This window comes from Scyliorhinus canicula, chromosome 2 (genome assembly GCF_902713615.1).
Source record: "Scyliorhinus canicula chromosome 2, sScyCan1.1, whole genome shotgun sequence".
Lineage (NCBI taxonomy): Eukaryota > Metazoa > Chordata > Chondrichthyes > Carcharhiniformes > Scyliorhinidae > Scyliorhinus > Scyliorhinus canicula.
Window position 1 is genome coordinate 135,543,136 of NC_052147.1, and position 14,927 is coordinate 135,558,062.

A 14,927-nucleotide genomic window follows, 5' to 3' on the forward strand; every position below is an offset into this window, starting at 1 on the left:
GATCGCCTCAAACAGGATAACACCAATACAGTATTGATATTGATAACTGGCTTATCTGCATTCCTCCATCTTTGATATAATGTTTTCTTGATATCTCCATTAATTTTTTTTAAAAATAATTTTTATTAAGATTTTAAAAAACATATAAAAAACATAAAATAACAGCAAGAAAACCGTAGTAGCAACAACAAAAAGAAAAAACACAATAACCCCTAAAACTAAACCCCCCCCCCCAGTAACTACAAAAAGAAGAAATAGATAAGCACCCGGCATATTCAATAAACACATATACACATTTCTCCCTTCCCCCGAAACAACCCCCCCCCCCCCCCCCCCCCCCCCCCCCCCCCGGGTTGCTGCTGCTGCCGGCCTATTTTCCTACCGTTCTGCCAGGAAGTCAAGGAAAGGCTGCCACCGCCTAAGGAACCCCTGTACTGATCCCCTCAGGGCAAATTTCATCCTCTCCAATTTGATGAACCCCGCCATATCATTGATCCAGGCCTCCACGCTTGGGGGCCTCGCATCCTTCCATTGCAGCAAAATCCTCCGCCGGGCTACTAGGGACGCAAAGGCCAGAACACCGGCCTCTTTCACCTCCTGCACTTCCGGCTCCACTGCAACCCCAAAAATTGTGAGTCCCCAGCCTGGCTTGACCCTGGATCCTACCACCCTCGACACCATTCTTGCTACCACCTTCCAGAACTCCCCCAGCGCTGGGCATGCCCAAAACATATGGGCATGGTTCGCTGGGCTCCCCGAGCACCTAGCACACCTGTCTTCGCCCCCTAAAAACCTACTCATCCTCGTCCCGGTCATGTGGGCCCTGTGCAACACCTTGAACTGTATGAGACTAAGCCTCGCACAGGAAGAGGAGGAATTCACTCTTTCCAGGGCATCCGCCTACGTCCCTTCCTCAATCTCCTCACCCAGCTCCTCTTCCCATTTACCCTTCAGCTCCCCCACCGAGGCCTCATCCACCTCCTGCATGACATGGTACACGTCCGAAATCCTCCCCCCTCCAACCCACACCCTCGAGAGCACCCTGTCCCGTACCCCACGTGGGGGCAGCAGAGGGAACCCCTCCACCTGCCGCCTGGCAAACGCCCTAACCTGCATGTACCTAAACATGTTCCCCGGGGGGGAGCCCAAACTTCCCCTCTAACTCACCCAGGCTCGCAAACCTCCCATCCACAAACAGGTCCCTCAACCTCCTAATACCTACCCTATGCCAGCCAAGAAACCCACCATCGATGCTCCCTGGAACAAACCGATGGTTTCCCCGTATCGGGGACTCCATTGAGCCCCCCCACCTCCTCCCTATGCTGTCTCCATTGCCCCCAAATTTTGAGGGTAGCCGCCACCACCGGGCTCGTGGTATACCTCGTGGAGGGAGCGGCAACGGCGCCGTTACCAGCGCCTCCATGCTCGTGTCCACGCAGGACGCCATTTCCATCCTCTTCCATGCTGCCCCTGCCCCGTCCATTACCCACTTACGCACCATCGCTGCGTTGGCAGCCCAATAGTACCCATAGAGGTTGGGCAACGCCAGCCCCCCCCATCCCTGCCCCGCTCCAAAAACACCCTTCTCACCCACGGAGTCCCATGCGCCCATACAAATCCCGTAATACTCCTATTGACCCTCCTAAAAAAGGTCTTCGGGATAAGGATGGGGAGGCACTGGAACAGGAACAAAAACCTCGGGAGCACCGTCATCTTGACGGACAGCACCCTGCCCGCCAGCGACAGCGGCAACATGTCCCATCTTTTAAACTCCTCCTCCATTTGCTCCACCAGCCTAGTGAGGTTAAGTTTGTGAAGAGCCCCCCAGCTCCTAGTCACCTGGACTCCCAGGTACCGAAAGCTCCTCCCTGCCCTTTTCAGTGGGAGCCTACCAATCCCCTCCTCTTGATCCCCCGGGTGCACGACAAACAGCTCACTCTTACCCAGGTTGAGCTTGTACCTAGAAAAGCCCCAAAATTCCCTAAGAATCTTCATCACCTCAGCCATTCCCCCCACTGGGTCCGCCACATATAACAACAAGTCATCTGCATATAATGACACTCGGTGCTCCTCCCCGCCCCGCACCAGACCCCTCCAATTCCTCGACTCCCTCAATGCCATGGCCAGGGGCTCAATTTCCAAGGCAAAGAGCAAGGGGGACAGGGGACACCCCTGTCTCGTCCCCCGGTACAACTGAAAGTACTCCGATCTCCTCCTGTTCGTGGCTACACTCGCCATCGGGGCCTCATATAACAGCCTCACCCAACAGACAAACCGCTCCCCGAACCCAAACCTTTCCAGCACCTCCCACAAGTACCCCCACTCAACCCTATCGAAGGCCTTCTCCGTGTCTAATGCTACCACTATCTCCGCCTCCCCTTCTACCGCCGGCATCATTATAACATTCAGAAGCCTACGTATATTGGTGTTCAGCTGCCTTCCCTTCACAAACCCCGTCTGGTCCTCATGAATGACCCCGGCACACAATCCTCTATCCTTGTGGACAAGATCTTCGCCAACAGCTTGGCATACACATTTAACAACGAGATCAGCCTATATGATCCACACTGCAGGGGGTCCTTGTCCTGTTTAAGGATCAAGGAAATCAGCGCCCGTGACATAGTCGGGGGGCAAAGCCCCCCCCCCCTCCCTCCCTTGCCTCGTTAAAGGTCCGAACCAACAGGGGGCCCAGCAGGTCTGCATACATATTGTAAAATTCAACCGGAATCCCATCCAGCCCCGGCGCCTTCCCCGACTGCATGCTATCTATCCCTTTGCATGCTACCTACCTATCCCTTTGCCTTCCCCGACTGCATGCTACCTATCCCTTTGCATGCTACCTACCTATCCCTTTGCCTTCCCCGACTGCATGCTACCTATCCCTTTGCATGCTACCTACCTATCCCTTTGCCTTCCCTGACTGCATGCTACCTATCCCTTTGCATGATACCTACCTATCCCTTTGCCTTCCCCGACTGCATGCTACCTATCCCTTTGCATGCTACCAGCCCCTCCACCTGTCCCTCCTCCACCTTCGGAAATCTCAGCCTGTCCAAAAAGCGCCCCATTCTCCCTCCCCCCCCCCCCCCCCCCCCCCCCCCCCAACCGGGGTCTCGGCCCGGTACAATTCCCCATAAAAGTCCCTGAAGACCCCATTAATGTCCACCACCCTTCGCACCACATTGCCTCCCCTATCCGTCACTCCACCAATCTCCCTGGCTGCGTCACGCTTACGAAGCTGATGCGCCAGCATCCTACTCGCCTTCTCCACATATTCGTACACCGCTCCCTGTGCCTTCCTCCACTGAGCTTCCGCCTTTCCGGTGGTCAGCAAGACGGACCTGGCCTGAAGGTTACGTCGCTCCCTCAACAATCCCTCCTCCGGAGCCTCCGCGTATCTCCTGTCCACCCTCACCATCTCCCCCACCAACCTCTCCCTCTCTCTTTGCTCTCCCCTCTCTCTATGGGCTCGGATGGAAATCAACTCCCCTCGAACCACCGCCTTCAATGCTTCCCAAACCGTCCCTACCCGGAGCTCCCCATTATCATTGACCTCTAAGTACCTCTTGATACGCCCTCGAACCCGCCCGCCCATCTTCTCATCCGCCAGCAGTCCTATCTCCAGGCGCCAGAGCGGGCGCTGGTCCCTCTCCTCCCCCAGCCCAAGGTCTACCCAGTGCGGGGCGTGGTCCAAAATAACTATGGCCGAATACTCGGCATCCTCCACCCTCAAAATCAGCCCCCTGCTCAGGACAAAAAAAATCGATCCGGGAGTAGGCTTTATGCACGTGGGAAAAAAATGAATACTCCCTGGCCCTCAGCCTCGCGAACCTCCACGGATCCACCCCTCCCATTTGGTCCATAAACCCCCTCAACACCTTAGCCGCCACAGGCCTCCTGCCCTTCCTGGACATGGATCGATCCAATGGGGGATCCATCACCGTGTTAAAGTCCCCCCCAAGTATCAAGCCCCCCGTCTCTAGATCCGGAATGCGGCCCAACATGTGCCGCATAAAGCCCGCATCGTCCCAATTTGGGGCATAGACATTCACCAGCACCACACGCTCCCCTTGCAACTTGCCGCTCGCCACCACATACCTCCCTCCACTGTCAGCCACCACCTTTGACGCCTCAAACGACACCCTTTTTCCCACCAGAATCGACACCCCCCAATTTTTTACATCCAGCCCCGAATGAAACACCTGGCCTACCCAGCCCTTCCTCAGTCTAACCTGGTCCACCACCTTCAGGTGCGTCTCCTGGAGCATAGTCACGTCCGCCTTCAGCCCCTTCAGGTACGTAACCACCCGGGCCCATTTGACCGGCCCATTCAGCCCCCTCACATTCCAAGTTATCAGCCGGACCAGAGGGCTCCCTGCCCCCCTCCTCTGCCGACTAGTCATAACCCGTCCCCTACCCGCCCCAGGCCAGCGCCCCTCGCACGGCCTGTTTAATATCTCAATTAATATAGAGAGAACTCAGAGGAGGTAGTACACTGCCTTTTCACATGTAATACTTAAAAACGCAGTTGAAAGACCTCAATCTCTGCCCGGTCAGAAGGTTCCAATTGAATCATAAAGCTGTGGGCTGAGTCCCATATCAGTGATGAGCATATAACCCCGATGGCAGTAAGGTGCCACAACATATTTCAAAGAAGAGAGTTCTTCCCCGTGTGGTGGTCAATATTTATCCCCCAGTGTCAATTTAATTGTTGAATGCCAGCTATAGTTCAAGCGGTAGTACACTTGGCTCTGAGGTGGACGGTTGTGGGTTCAGGTCCCACTCCTGGATTTGAAGGCAACAGTCGAGGCTGGCATTCCAGTGCGGAACTGATGGACTGCTGTACTGTTGGAGGTGTGCCTTTTGGATGAGCTCTTAAGCCAAGGCCCTATCAGGTGGGCACAAAAGATCCCATGGCACTATTTGGAAGAAGAGCTTGGGAATTTTCCCAGAGCCATGGCCAATATTTGTTCCTTAATCAAAATGACAGAAACCGATAATCTAGTTGTAATCACATCATTATATGTGGGAGCTCGCTGTGTGCAACTTTCCTGATGCTTTTCTTCCATTGCAACAACAATTGCACTTTGAAAGTACTTAAATGTTGCTATGTAAAAGCGTCTTTCATTTTTCAACCAAAATCACTCAACACATATTATCTGGACATTTATCACATTGCCACTGGAGGGGAAGTTGCCCATGTGCAAATTGGCGGCCAAACTTCTGATATTACAACAGTGAGTACACTTCAAAAGTATTTTACTGGGCTGCAAAGCATTTTGCAACATTGAGAAATGTGCTAGATAAATGCAAGCCTCTCTTTTTGCTCACTCGCTTTGAAGCAAGAAAATAAAAAGAGACCTTATAATGCCATGATGACAATATTTTGAGTATGGGTTCCAACACCAGAAAGCTGGCAGCCAGCAGCTACAAAACCAAGAGAAGGTGTATTATTTATGGTTTTTTTAGTCAGAGTGTCTAAAAGCGGCATACACCTCAACATATGACCAAATAAGGACCATTTCAGCAAGCCAGCAGTGACATTGCACCGAAATACATTTGTTCTGAGCATACAAATCATGTTGTTCTGCATCAGTGCATTATGCATTTGGTTAATTTGATTTATTATAATAGATTCAGGTGTTGTACGTCTATTGATCTTCCTAAATACCAGTAATATGAACTTTATCATGCGTCAATGCTTGAATAAGTCCAACAACAGTGAACATTTCCATCTCTCCAGGCCCCTTAAAATGCAGACCTTGAACAGATAGGATATTCATAGTGTGTAGAATCTCCTCAGAGAGATTTTATTAGATGAAAATAAGTCTGGTGTAAAGGATTTCCTTGCAAATACTGCCGTGCCATTATTCTAGTCATACATGCTTGCAGTTTTTTTTGAGCTAATACTCTTAGTTTTCTGAGTGGCTGATCAGGCTGCAGGATCCTACGGGGAATGTTATTAACAAGTAAAGTCATTCAAGCATTTTTTAAGATGTAGACCACTTCTAATTATGGATGGAGGTACATTATCAGCTTCAAAATGCATCATACTGAAGCAGCCACACTATAACAAGCACATGGAATGGTGCATGATATCAGCATGTCCCCGCCCCCCTCCCCCCCCCCTCCCCCACCAACCTTTACAGATGGATAAGCCTCATATGTTGAGTATATATTTTACAGTGTGTGTCTGGGAGGGGGAAAAAGGACTGTTAGAAGATAAGGCCGTGAAGTTGAATTTTTGAATGCTGATGAGGTAAAGCGTTGAGAGGCAGTGCTTCCAAACATGATTTTAGGAACGTAGGCAGATTTACAAGGAAATGCCTCCCCCTCCCGAGTGGTTTGAGACCATCCAGATCATGCGCCTTCCACACTCCAAACTCTTTTGTGGATTCAGGTCCCACTCCTGGATTTGAAGGCAACAGTCCAGGCTGGCATTCCAGTGCGGAACTGATGGACTGCTGTACTGTTGGAGGTGTGCCTTTTGGAGTTCCAAACTCTTTTTATCCTTTTAACGCGGATATATGTTTCCACATGAAGCTTGCAGACCAGGCCGGTGGTGAATTGTAAAACTGAGAGTAAATTGTACAAACAGACTTTGGAGAGTATGGTTGACGGGAAAAGATGTGGCTTACGTTGTGACCTGGCCCCTGGTGAATCTCCAGTGTAAGTGCTGGAAGGCTGGTGAGGTGCCGGGGTATAGGAATCAGAATGTGGAGCAGAACCCAATCAAATGAAGCAAGGGAATTCTGGTTGGAGGTCTGAGGGGAGATTTTCCACCCACATCTGCCACGCCAAGAGTGCGTTTGTGTGTGGGGAGTTCATGGGACGACAACACAGAAGGAGGCTATTTGTTCCATCGTGCGTGTGATGGCTCTTTGAGAGAGCTGTTCCCTGCCATCTCCCCATTTCCATGCATGGGTTTTTTTTTCAAATAGTTATACCTTTTGAAAGTGACTATTCCACCACTCTCTGAGACAATGCATTCCAGATCATAATAACTCGCAGATTTAAAAAAGTTTTTTCTTCTCTCCCCACCCTACAAACCGGTTCTTTTGCAAATTATCTTAAATCTGTGTCCTCAGTTACCAACCTACCACCAATGGAAATAATTATTTCCCTATGCACTCTATAAAAAATGTTTCATAATATCCAGCACCTCTATTAAATCTCCCCTTACCTGTTCAAAGTTGGTCTGGTAATCTTCTCTGCACCCGCTCCAAGAATCCTTTCTAAATGTGGTGGAGAATAATACTAACCAGAGGTTTGACTTATGAACTTTTTAAAATCGCCTCTTAGTTTTTGTTCCAGAATTATGAAGCTTTCAAATTTTTCCAGCAAGGCCCAACAACACCACTATTTACTGAGAGCCAAATAAATGCCCGAACTGCTGAAGGGAGCAGATAATTAATGTTAAATGGGTGGAACGTTGGGCTGTTTTGTGTTGGGGCTAGGGTGGGCTTAGTCTCAGACTGACTTTCCAAGCCCTCATCAGGCACACTGATGCATCATTACAGTCTTTGGCAGCCTCTCTCCAGTCTCTCTGCACCTTGTCCCATTTATAAATACTGGTCCCACTCTCTTCCATGTCCTCTGCTTCGACTCAGTTCCTTTCTTTTTCCTCTGTCTCTCACTTTTAACCCTTCTCATTCCTGTTGTTGCCTGTCATTCGGACTGATGACCCTTCAGTTTCCGTTTCTTCTCATAGGTTTGTGTGGGTCAAATATTGCCGATGAATTATGGACAGAATTTTACAGCCCTGTCACAGTGGGGGCCTGAAAATGAGGCGAGCCCTTCAAAAGTCCATCAAAGTTGGAACGACCTGAAAATCCCACCTGCAGGAGGAGCCATGAAATTCTGCCATGTATTGAATATGCAGCAATAACTTTGCTCCACCAGGCAGCTAAAACACCTGTGGTTAACTTACCTCAATGTTCTCACTGGCATGTAGTGCATTTCACAGAAAGGAAACAGTTCTGGGTGGATATCTCCCATGTCCCCGCAATAGCCTTTAAAAGCGGGGGGGGGGGGGGGGGGGGGGGGGGGGCAGGTTTGGCAGAAGTCCAAAATGAATCAGTTTCAATGCACTGTGAATTTCCCATTGGGATCTTCCGCTAGTGCCCATCATGGTGGATTGGGAAACCCACGAGAAGTGGTTTTCTCACAATCAATTGCATTGCCATTTAAAGTATTGAAGACTGTTTGTATGCCTAGAAAGCTAAAAGCTTTGAACTGCGTTGTGTACATTCAATTTCATGCATCATTGCCTCCTAAAAACTTTTTGATTGACAGGTCAAGACTGTTTCAAAGGGGGATTAAGATTGTTTCTTTATATAGCTCTGCCACGGCCTATTTTTCAGGAGAGGCAGGTAGTTTTCTAAACACTTGTTTTTAAAAAGCTGTCTCCTCTTTGTTCTCAAGTGCTTCCCAGAAAGGAAGCCCTTGAAATACACTGTGAGAAAACTACTTAAACGTTTTCCACCACATGAAAGACATTACTTTTACCTTCATCTGACAGATCTTTGAACTAGGCATACGGACAGACTTTTTGAAGGGATAAGGGGTTCAGATGGGGATACTTTCACTTTATTACAAGAAAAATTTAACTTCTACATACCTACTGACTGTTTAAATGCTGCAGATGTGAAGATTAGCCAAATGAACCCAATCTCAGGAAATACCACCGGCCTGATCCCCTCCAGCCTAGCAAAAGATCCGCTGACCCCCCCGCCCCCCATGAAGAACCTCCTCAGCACCCTGGAGGCAGATATCACTTTGTACACGAGGTAATGACCGAAAATATATATTGGGCATGATGTGATCTCCTCCACTGGGATCGGTTATCTGAAGGGTTTGGAGAGGAACTGTCTATTTCCCAGAATTGGCAAATGTTTTTGATCTGGTTTGTCACCAACTCTCTATGCGGTAGGTACTCATCCCTTTTCTACCCCTCGGAATGTAAGCCGCTAGCAATGCATTTTTAAATATTTGCACCGAATCACGCCCGCATGATCCCTGTCTGGAGAAGGCTGGGAGCAACACAGCCGGCACTTGAATTGTGTTTCCAACCTGACAATAGCATTCAAATAAATGCAGCTGAGCATGTTCCTGCTAGTGCAGGGCAGGAAACCTGTCATGGCCGGCAGGGTGGGCTGGGAGATTCACGATGGGTCTGACATCTGGCACGAATCTCGATTTTGGCCCAATGCGGGATTCAGTGGGCCATCGTGAATCCCATGACTAGTGAGTGGCCCTGGAGAATTCTGGCCTTAGTCCGAGATGGGGAAATACCACCCACTGTAGACATTTCCCTTGAGGAACAACTGAATTGTGACATGAACCTTCACCTTTGTATTAATGAAAGTCTACAATAATAATAATCTTCATTATTGTCACAAGTAGGCTTACATTAAGACTGCAATGAAGTTACTGTGAAAATCCCTTAGTCGCCATATTCCGGAGCCTGTTCGGGTACACAGACAGAGAATTCAGAATGTCCAATTCACCTAACAAAGTCTTTTGGGACTTGTGGGAGGAAACCAAAGCAGGCGGAGGAAACGCATGCAGACACGGGGAGAACGTGCAGACTCAGCACAGACAGTGACACAAGCCGGGAAATCTCACTGTGTTATTCATTTGGCTTTTCCTCTAAATATTCTCCCCTGAGCGCCCCAAGATTAACAAGGCGACTTGACCATGAGCAGTAGCAGTCCTCTCATAGCTTACTCAGTTGTTCATTTTTCATGGATGAACCAAGGCAGCAAGCTAGCGCGTAGTGACAGGCTATTTAACCACAGATGGCATTACATCCTGGCCTGAAACCTGTTCTCAGCCAATATCCATGCACCCTATTTCCAGCATGGGAAGACTGCATTTCAAGAGGGATCCATTTGGCTGCAAAGTGATTTGGGGTTTGCGTTGCTGGGAATGGTTTCTTTGGCCTTTCTAAGACAAAATGGAACGCACTGCCTAAGAATGTGGTCCAGATAGATTCCATTAGTGGCTTTCAAAAGGGAATGGGATAATTATCTGAAGCAGGACTGTGGGGCAAAGGTGGTGGGCTGGGTGCTGGTTGATTTGCTCTCGCAGTGATCCATCACGGAGGTGAAGGGTCAAGTGGTCTCCATGGGCCTGGCGTCAATTGCTAGGGAGCAGAGTTTGTTCTCTCTATGCTAGCAGATCACCCACTGCACTATTGTGCTACTTCCTGCATGGGGACTGAGTAAATAACATCAGGGAATTAACAGCTTCCACACATACCTTAGAGATGGAGGTTTCGGAGGTAAGCATTCATCAGCGTCAACTACCTCACAGGCCAAGCTTGAATGAGTTACAGGTAAGTGAAATGATTCGTAAGCTTAATAGCAACAGAGAAACAAAATGAAATAATGTGGGCAGCATGATGGGACAGTGGTTAGCACTGCTGCCTCATGGTACTGTGGTCCCAGGTTCGAATTGACCCTAGGTCACTGCCCATGTGGAGTTTGCACATTCTCCCCGTGTCTGTATGGGTTTCACCCCCACAACCCAAAGATGTGCAGGATAGGTGCTGGCCACGTTAAATTGCTAGCAGATAACTTGGAGAATTACTTGGGAGTCTCTCAAGCTGCTACTCAACAATCATCATCTACATCTCTTAGCTCACATTCATACTGCTTCTACATTATAAACACCTTTGTTAGTACCACTGACCCTTGTCAGAGGGTCTCACATTGCTAGCAACGAGACAAGATTTTCTCAAGCTGACTCCAGTGGAAGCTAATCCGACAACGGTACTTTGGGCTTGCTGGTATTCACATTGGACAGGAGTCGGCCAATCAGCCTTTCGAGCCTGCGTTGCCTCCTTTTGCATCATGTTGAAGAAATTATGAGCATTTATGAAAGCATGGAAAACACTGGGTGGGATTCTCCAATCCCGCGGCAGAGTGTCCATGTTATCGTAAATGGCATCACGTTTTAGGACGACGTGAACGGGCTGCTCCAACATCTAATTCTAGCCCTTACAGGGGCCAGCACGGCGCTGGAGCGGTTTGCACCGCTCCAGCTCCAGATCCCGGCACGAACTGTGAGCCGCGGGATCCACGCATGCTCAGTTATGCCGGCGCCAACGAGGACATGCGCAGTGGCATTGGCGCCAACGCACGCATGCGCTCTGGCCTCCTTCAACACACCGGCCCCGATGCAAAATGGCGCAGGGCTACAGGGGCTGGTGCGTAGGAAAGGAGACCCCAGCCACAGAGGCCGACCCGCCGATCGGTGGGTCCCGATCGGTGGGCCAGGACACATCGGAGGCCCCCTGGGGTCGGGCCCCCTCCCACCCCGCCCCCCCGCCCCCCGACAGGCTGCCCCCCGACCCTTACACGCCGAGGTCCCGCCGGCCCAAAGCAGGTTAGAACGGCGCCGGTGGGACTCAGCTCTTTTCCTACGGCCGCTCGGTCCATTCGGGCCGGAAAACCGGCGGGCCGGCCGCGTACAGCGGCCCACGACCGGCGCCGTGCCAACCATGCCGGCACCAACGGTGCCAATTCTCTGCACAGCGGAGAATCGCGTGCCGGCGTTGGGGTGGCGTGGCCCCGTTCGTGGGGATTCTACGGCCTGGCGGGGAGCTGGGAGAATCCCACCATTATGTAATGGCAGAACCATCTGTTTTGCATCTACGATATCAGGAGCTGGATGTGTACAGCAGTAGACTTCACATATCAAGTGCCACTAAAGTACAAAGCCAAAGTGCCATCCCTCTCACTTTTCTGGGTTCCTCTTTATTAAAAGACTGTCAGCAATCTTGGCTCTGGAGCTTTGAAGCTCGCAGTAGACACACCTCTGAAGGGAGTATCAAAAGTCCTCATCAATCGGTCCATGATTACCACATGGTGGACTTTTGAATTAACATGCCAAGTACATGCTAATTTTACATGGAATGGAGAGTGTACAAAACTGTAATCAAAGAACAGAGACTAAAGATAATTGGTTAAAGAAATTGCAAGGCAATGAGGAGATTTTTAATAAGCACAGTGTTGTAATAATCTGGAACGCACAGCTGATGATCCCGCAATGATGAATAGGTGAATGACCTGTTAATCTGGGGTATTTTGCTATCCAGTGAACCACTCTCTGCCTTCTTTCATGGGTCTGCTCTTTTATGATCACCTGAAGCACTGGAGATACCAGGCAAGGCTTTGGTTTCATGTCCCAACTTCACACTTGCTCCCCCTCCATACTGGACAATGAATATCAGCATAGAATCTCCACTCATGCCCTGGTGAAAAGCTTGAACCAACAATATATAGTCAATGTATTGTCGTCTAGACAATTTGGAAATGTTAGTAATTCAAATTTGGGTTGCACTGCAGAAAAAGGCCAGAGCAGGTTTGGATCGGATTGATTTATTCTTCCATTTCCATTCAGAGGATGCAATTTATACTTGACCTCGGAGTGGCCTGGGTTTGGACTGCATTCAATCAGCTGGAACTGTTCTCAATTCCATGTCATACATCTTCCCGTTTGGCGTTTTTGTTACAGGATTGTAAAAGGTTGATATTAATATAGTGAGGGACACACCGAGAGATCTTTGATATAGTGCCTTTTCTTGGGTATTGAATTCAATAGTAAAGGAACAAGTAGGCACTAATTTACACCGAAATCTGGCCCAGCAGGTAACGACAACCTGTCATGATACCTTATCTCAAGGCTAGTCTGGGTAAAGAGTGTCAACGGGTCATTCAGCTGTGTGAGGCATCACGGTTGTGTCTGATCTCTTTGAGAAAGGGGAGATGGAAGGGGATGTCACATCAAGACAGACTCATGGGTATTCTGAGGGCTGTGAATTGCAGCAACATCATCACTGAGATCTGCAAACTCAGCACAAACTAGAGTTGAAACAGCAACCCTTTTGGTCTGTACAGTTTGCAAACATGCCACTGGCTATAGATGCAGCCTCTCAGCCGCAGAGGTACACAGCTTGTTTTCCGATCCCTCGTGGCATCATCCCCTCCTCATCTCTGTAGCCTCCTCTGGCCTGACAACTCTCCAAGATCTCCTCTAAATCTGTCCTCCTGAGCATCCCTGATTTCCTCCATCATTGGTGGCCGTACCTTGGACCCAAGCTCTGGAATTCCTCTTTAAATATCTCTGCCTCTCTAACTCTCTCTCCTCCTTCAAGATGCTCCTCAAAATTTACCTCTTTGACCAAGCATGTGGTCAGCTATTCAAAAATCTTCTTATGCAGTTTGGTGTCAACATTTTTCTGATAACACTCCTGCTGATGTGTCTTGGAAAATTTTATTGCTTTAAAGATGCCACATTAATACATCATTATTGGTAAGACATTGGGGGACAGCTCAGTGACAAAATGTTAATTTGGAAATTATTGAGGGTTTGTTGTAATTCTGAAGGAGCAGGTAGGAAGCACTACGTTGGTCGACTATTGTCAGAAGGAATACTGGCAGACTTCAAGGCCAGGATTCTCCGTTCTGGAGTCTAAGTGCTCCTGCCAGTAGAGACCAGGGGTGGGATTCTCCGACCCCTCCACCCCGGGTAGGAGAATTGCCGGGGGTCGGTGTGAATCCTGCCCCCGCCATCCTCCTGATTCTCCCGCGCTCCAAAAACCAGCCTGGCGTGAGTCGCGCCGCCCGCCTCTGTTGCCAGTCCCGCCGGCGTAAATTGGAGTAGGTCCCTTACCGACGGGACTTGGTGGCGCAGGCGAGCTCCAGGGTTCTTGGGGGGGCGCGGGGGACACTGGCCCCGGGGGGTGCACGGTTGCCTGGCGCGCAATCGGGGCCCACCTATCCGCGGGCGTGCCTGTGCCATGGGGCACTCTATCCTTCCGCACTGGAGGCTGTGCCAGTCCGCCATTCCTGGTGCGGAAGCGATTCCCTCTGCACATGCACGGGGATGACGCCAGCACAAGCTGGCGCTCCCACTCATGCGCCGAATCGCGCCGGCCGGCGGAGGTTCTTCAGTGCTCGTTGACGTGACGCCAAGCCCCTTTCCCGCTGGCCGGCTGGGCGCCAACCACTCTGGGACGGGCCTAGCCCCTGAAGGTGCGGATGATTCCGCACCTTTGGGGCGGCCCGACGCCGGAGTGGTTCGCGCCACTCCGTCACGGCGGGACCCCCCCCGCCCCGCCGGGTAGGGGTGAATCCCGCCTCAGGTGTGTTTCCCAGTCCTTGGCCATGCAAAACTATGCATGGTGGAGAGCACGCCGGATTTCATTCAAATCCTGATATCGGGTCGCCAGTTCAAGCGGGTGTTCCGATACCAGCATCCAGCAGCAGGCCCCCTTGCCCATCACAATGCAAATCTTGACTCCCCCGCCCCTCTGACAAGAAGGGCACCCTCAACACCTCAAGGGTGGGCATCCTCCCCCCACCACATGAATAACGGGCCACCCCCTTCAACCCCATACCATGAAAGCATGAAGATGACCCGGCCACACCCTAAAGGGTTTCACTTCCTCTTTTCTAACAGCTGATAGTAGTTCACTGCCTTGAAGTGGTCAGAAGCTGTCAATCATATCAAGTCGGTTTATAAACATTCTCAAGCATGAAGGGAAAGATAAATAAACAAACCTCCAAAACAACTGTGTCTGGACCATTAAACTATCAATCACAGGCGAGAGAAAGGTATTGCTCTGTGAAATTGAATGGAAGCTTTGCATTTCAAAGGATGTTATGGGATTTGAAGTCTTTTCAAGTGTTGTGCGCTTTCCAAGAGGCCTCCAACACTTGTAACAGCTGCTGTTTTTAAGGTTTATGCCTGCAGGAGTGGATGTCAGGAAAGGGAAAGTGTTCCTGCATTAATTCTTCACTGAACTGCTCATCAGTTCAGAGTGAAGAAGCCACTTCAGAGTTTTAAAAACTCAGACCAGGAGGATGCTATTGAGCAGAGAACGGTCTGAGATCACAGTGCCAAGAGATATTGTCAGG

General features: G+C 50.0%; 1 protein-coding gene across 1 annotated transcript in view; it reads right to left on the reverse strand.

Annotated features, from left to right (window-relative positions):
* Positions 1-14,927, reverse strand: part of LOC119958521 (receptor tyrosine-protein kinase erbB-4-like) — a 1,233,387-nt gene that overhangs the window by 1,045,695 nt on the left and 172,765 nt on the right. The gene's annotated exons all lie outside the window — the stretch shown is intronic.